At 43.4% G+C, this 5,756-nt stretch overlaps 1 long non-coding RNA gene across 1 annotated transcript; it reads left to right on the forward strand.

Moving 5' to 3' along the window:
* Positions 1-688: 688 nt before the first annotated feature.
* On the forward strand, positions 689-5,387 carry LOC132419900 (uncharacterized). Its single transcript, XR_009518274.1, has 3 exons — positions 689-752; positions 893-1,078; positions 5,359-5,387. It is a non-coding gene; the product is annotated as an uncharacterized lncRNA (long non-coding RNA).
* Positions 5,388-5,756: the final 369 nt, after the last annotated feature.

The raw sequence follows: 5,756 nt of genomic DNA on the forward strand, positions 1-5,756 counted from the left end.
TCTGTCTCCTGATGTCCCCAGTAAAGAAACACTCATTTAATCCACTTTTTGTTAATAAAAGTCCCTCTCTCCGGGAAGGAAACACGAGTTTTCGGGACAATCCAGCACATCTCAGGGTGAGTTCTCTTTGCACATTGAACCCTTCCCAGAAGTTTTAAGGGTGAGCCTTTGCCCACCTTCCCCTCCTGGTTGAGAATTTTAGAGCTAGAACCACCTGATAGCAAGAATTTGTTCGGGTCCTCTTTCTTCCCAGAGCCTATGGACATTTGTCTAAACTGCATCCATGGCACATGGCACGACATGCCTACATGTGCCCTGTGTCCTGAAGGCCGAGAAGACGAGGCTGCTTCCGGGCCTGGCTCCACCTGTGTGACTCAGGGGAGGCAGGGGCTAAGTGCCAGGGTCTGCAGCCTGGCTGCCGGGGTCCACAGTCCAAGGTCAGCCATGTATTTGTGCTATGATGTGAACACATCACTTATCTCTTTGTGCCTTGGTTTTCTCCTCTGTGAAATGGCAATAATAATAGAACCTGCCTCATAGGATTATTTTGAGGATTAGCTGAATTAAGATACAAATGCTTATTACAGTGATCATTCAGTAAATTCCTAAAAGGAATAATATACTTTCTGTGTGTTTTTGTTTTTTTTTTCAAACTAGGAGGGCTTATTAGACTCCTTGCTGAAACCACCGAAGATGAACAAAGTAAATGGATGGGTTTTGTTATCTGTGAAGTGCAGGAGCAGCAAGCTGGGGTCTGTCCTGTTCACTTCTCTACCCTTAGTACCAAGCCCCATCCCTTGTACAATGCAGACATTCAATAAATATTAGTTATTGGTCTAGAAAATGTTAGGAGATACAGTTATATAAAAGTGAGTATTCTTTTTTTTTTTAGGTACGCGGGCCTCTCACTGTTGTGGCCTCTCCCGTTGCGGAGCACAGGCTCCGGACGGCACAGGCTCACCAGCCGTGGCTCATGGGCCCAGCCGCTCCGCGGCATGTGGGATCCGGGGCATGAACCTGTGTCCCCTGCATCAGCAGGCGGACTCTCAACCACTGCGCCACCAGGGAAGCCCTACAAGTGAGTATTCTTAAATGGATTTTAATAAGTTTTTCTTTGCTGAAAGAAAATGCAGTGATGCCAGTAGACTCTGGGAATATGCAATAAGGATCATTTCTGTTTATTGCCTGCCTCCCCCTCCCCCGGCCAGATATCTTATGTAATCCCCATAAAATCCTCTGAGGTAGGTATTAGTAATCACATTTTGCCAATGGGAAACTGAGCTTCACAGTTTGTGAGCTTCACAGGGGTCACAGGGCATTGGGTGACCGAAAGGGGATGTGAACCCGGGCTACATGGATGGCTCTGAAGTCTGAGCCTTTTCTGTTGATTTATTTCCCAGCGGTGAGGACAGCTCAGAGGAAGAGCTGCCTGTCTAGTGCCTCAAGCATCCAGAACTTTGAGAGTGAAGTCAGTCACTCTGGGATGTAGGGTCCTCATGCTCCCTAGATGTGTCACTTAAACCCCCCACCATCATTCAGTTCCTAAACTGGTCATCAAAAACTGGTGTTTATCCAATTAGAATTCAGAGGCAGACAAATTGCTACACTGAATTCAAGTGCTTGATGAACTTTTAACCATAGGCTTGTCTGGTTTGATATTTCTTATTTTTTAAAAATGCAGAATTTAGTTGATGCATTACATCAGAAAGATCAGAAACTCAAAGATATATAATATATTGGGGAGATGGGGGAAAACCGCAATGAGTGTGGAATGGGGCAGTTAATTTCAAGCTTTTGTTAGCATCTGCAAAAAAAGTTAATGCCTACTTACCTTCAAACCAAAGGGGGGTTTGCCAGAAGCATTATTTAAATGCTTAAAAAATAGGGTTTTAAATAATTAAGATAAATGCTAAAAACAGCTAAGCAATAAACCCCTTTTAAATATTTTACCAAAGTATATTGCTAACATGCCTTATATTCAGACTATGTCCTGATTTGGATATTTCATGTTTCTACAGTTTACTTTGTAGATCACTAATCAAAATTCAATAGTGACTATGCCTAATTACAATGATCAGTCTTCATAGGCTGCAAAGAGAATGGAAATCTTAGAAATAAATGCTTTTGCTCAGAAAGAATTCTCTCTGAAATAATCACTCTGATGAGTGATTTGTTGAGATAATGTGATATAAGAGGTTGCCACTGGAAGTAATGGGATGACCAGAAACTGGAAAATTTGTGATGAATATCAAGAAAATACAAGGTTTTAAACTTTTAGACTCTGTGGAAGTCTTCGTGGGGGAACAGGTACAAGTCCTGAGTATTTATATCAGTTAAGCCTCAACACAAACATGAGGCTATTTATTCAGTAGGATACATTCCAGTGCTTTCTAGATGCCATTCAAGAGTATTATGAAGCACACTTCTAATGTTATCCCTTAGATCCTGAGCAGGTAAGACTTTGGTATCTGTGCATAAACACTGAATTTTAATTCCATCACAAGTAATTATTCTCCCAAGTAATTTTCTTTAGAAGTATAAATTGTCTGACTCCACCTGCTTGGAGGGAAGGGGACTTTTTTCTTGAAGAACTATGATCTGATCTGTTGAGGGGCTGCAGAGCTGAAGGCAGGACCTTGACCTCTCTGGGTGAATCTGCTCAAGGTTCCCTTGATGAGAATACTTAAGTCACAGAAACACAAACACCTCCAACCCGGATACAATGCGGTCTTATTCAACCCACGGGGCATTTCTCTGGACGTCAGGAATTCCTCTAGGTTCCCCAGCGGTCCTGACTTGCAACCAAGATTGAGAACCACTGCCAGAACGGCTGAATTACATCCTGTCTCTTACCTGTGGTACAAACCTGACTCTACTCTGCTGATTCTCACAAGCCTTGGATTACTGCTTCTGCACTTTTGCCTGAACTCAAGGAAAAGGGTCTACGATACCTCTACCAAGGCTCTTAACTGTGATGGTTAATCTTATCTGTCAACTTGACGGGACCGTGGGTGCCCAGATTGGACATTGTTTCCGGATGTGTCTGTGAGGGTGTTTCTGGATTAGATTAGCATTTGAATCAGTGGATTGCCCTCCCCAAGTGGTTGGGGATCATCCAATCTGTTGAGGAACTGAACAGAACAAAAGGCAGAGGAATGAGGAATTTGTCCCCTTTTTTTCCCCTGCCTTACTGATTGAGCTGGGACATCACATTTCATCTTCTCCTGCCCTTGGACTAGGATTTATATCACTGGCTCCCCTGATTCTCAGACCTTTGAACTTGGAGTGAATCACACCACTGGCTTTCCTGGGTCTCCAGCTTGCAGACATCAGATTTGTGGGACTTAGTAATCTTAATAATTGCATAAGCCAAGTTCTCATTTTATCTCCCTCCCCCCCTCCTCTCCGATCTCCTATTGGTTCTGTATCTCTGGAAAACCCTCACTAATACACTAACACTTTTCAATTCATTGACTCCTTGGAGAATCCAATAAAAACAATAAACCTTCCCCAAGAAAACACACTTTATCTTGGAAGCAATTTAAGCATGTTTTAGAACCCCAGAATCCCAACTCTAAAAACCCTGATTAAAGTCCCTATCTCACCTAGATCATGCCTGAAACCAGATGTGCCTATTCTTATCTGGAGTTGTTACCTCTGAAGCCTGTGCCTGAGCCCAGGGGGACTAGGAAACTGTCATGTCCTCTCCCAAAGAAGCAGGAGATACCACTAGTAAAGCCAGGTGCTGAACTCTGCTGGTGTAGCTGTTCAAAAATTATTTAGAACCCTAGAGGTACAGACGTAAGAATATAATTCAAAACCAGAGCAGAGGTCCAACAGTGCAACCCCATAAATGTTATGTCCAAATGTCCTGGGATGATTTGCTTCAGTCTGGTTACCAGAACCAATCTTTTTTTTTTTCTTTTTTTTTTTTTTTTTTGCGGTACGCGGGCCTCTCACTGTTGTGGCCTCTCCCGTTGCGGAGCACAGGCTCCGGATGCGCAGGCTCAGCAGCCATGGCTCACGGGCCCAGCCGCTCCGCGGCATGTGGGATCTTCCCGGACCAGGGCACGAACCCGTGTCCCCTGCATCGGCAGGCGGACTCTCAACCACTGCGCCACCAGGGAAGCCCCAGAACCAGTCTTAACAGCAGAGATGGGATTAGCTTGAGTGGTTTAGTTGGGCCTCACCCCTGCAGCTGGGAGGGAGTGGATGGACAGCCCCGCAGCTGGGAAAGGGTGGAGGGACACTATAGAGGCCACTATGCAAACAACCATGACATGAACACCCACTCTCTCTGGTTGTTCTGTGGCAGTCTCGGGCGTGCCATGTCAACTGCAGAATCACCCACCATGTGCTCCTGGAGCTTGTGACCCCACTGCGATGTCCACATCTCTAAAGCAGTGTTCACCATTTGTCAGGAATCTCAATGTCTCCACCTATTTTCAAGTACCTTTTCATTGTTTCTCCATTATTGAAGGGTTTAATTTTTCATCTAAAATGTAAGAAACTACATAATCCGCATATGTAGGTTTGTCTTATGACAATTAGAACACAATTTAGTATCGAGCAAGGCACACTTGAAACCGGATTGTTTTGTTTTATAAATTGCTTAATACAGAAATGTGGTTTGAATCATAGTTCCTCCAAGTATTATCTAAATTGGGATTTTTTTTTCCATTGTCAAGTAGAAAGAAGCAATGTAATCTTTAATCCAAACAAGGAAATGTTCATTAGTCCATTTATTTGAAACATTTTGTTTTGTTACGGTGGTTTTTTTAGTCTAACTTTCTACTCGGCAGCATTCAAACTTAGAGAATCCAGGTGAGATAAATGATAATCTAAAAAAAAAATATTGGCTCTAAAAGAGAAAATTTGTTTAGATCATTAACTATAGTAGATAGTGAAAAGTAGATAAATATCAACACCTCCCAAAAGGCAATAGGCCATCTATGAATGAGTTCTGCAAAACCTTCAAGTAACAGATAATTACTATTTTAAACTGTTGAAGAGTATTAAGAAAGAAAAAGAGAAGCTCTTTTATTTACTCTATATAGCTAGCATAACCCTGATGTAAAAATTGAACAGGCATAGTGAAACAGAGCAGGACCCTATGGTGCTTGCCCCCTATGTCCTCAGCCTGCCTTCTGTCTGTGGAAAAACTTTAGCCAAAGGATAAGTTTAATCAGAGAAGTGAGAAAATGCAGAAACAAAGGAAAACAGTCCAACAGACTAAGTAATAATACTTTTGTCATTAAGTATAGTCAGGGACCTTTAGTTCCTCCTCAAGGGCTATAGATAACATTCTGAGCCATATCCTTTGAGCTGTCTTACAGACACTTAAACCCCTTCCACCAGGTGGAAGAAGTTAACTACATGATGACCAGACTGTAGCCATGACATAAGCTGCCATAATTCTGAGAGCTGGCCTTAAAGAAATGGAACAAATTGACCCTGGAACTGAACATTAACTGCACTTAAAACAATCAAGATGACGCTGATCAGACCACCGATGGCCAACGTCAAGATGACTGTCAGAGCTGACTGTGCTGTTTCTGCATGTAGCCCCCTCCCCGCATCTAGAAAAGCTCTTGCCCACTGATTGTCAGTGGGGGGAGTCGGCCTTTGGACAGGCCTCTGCCCCCTTCCCCGCCAGGCTGCTGGCCTCTGAAATAAAGCAAACTTTCCTTCCCACCAACCTGGCCTCTTTATTGGCTTTAGAGCGGCGAGCAGCCCGACCCCATTTTCGGTTACAG

Source organism: Delphinus delphis, chromosome 2, assembly GCF_949987515.2.
Source record: "Delphinus delphis chromosome 2, mDelDel1.2, whole genome shotgun sequence".
Classification (NCBI taxonomy): Eukaryota; Metazoa; Chordata; class Mammalia; order Artiodactyla; family Delphinidae; genus Delphinus; species Delphinus delphis.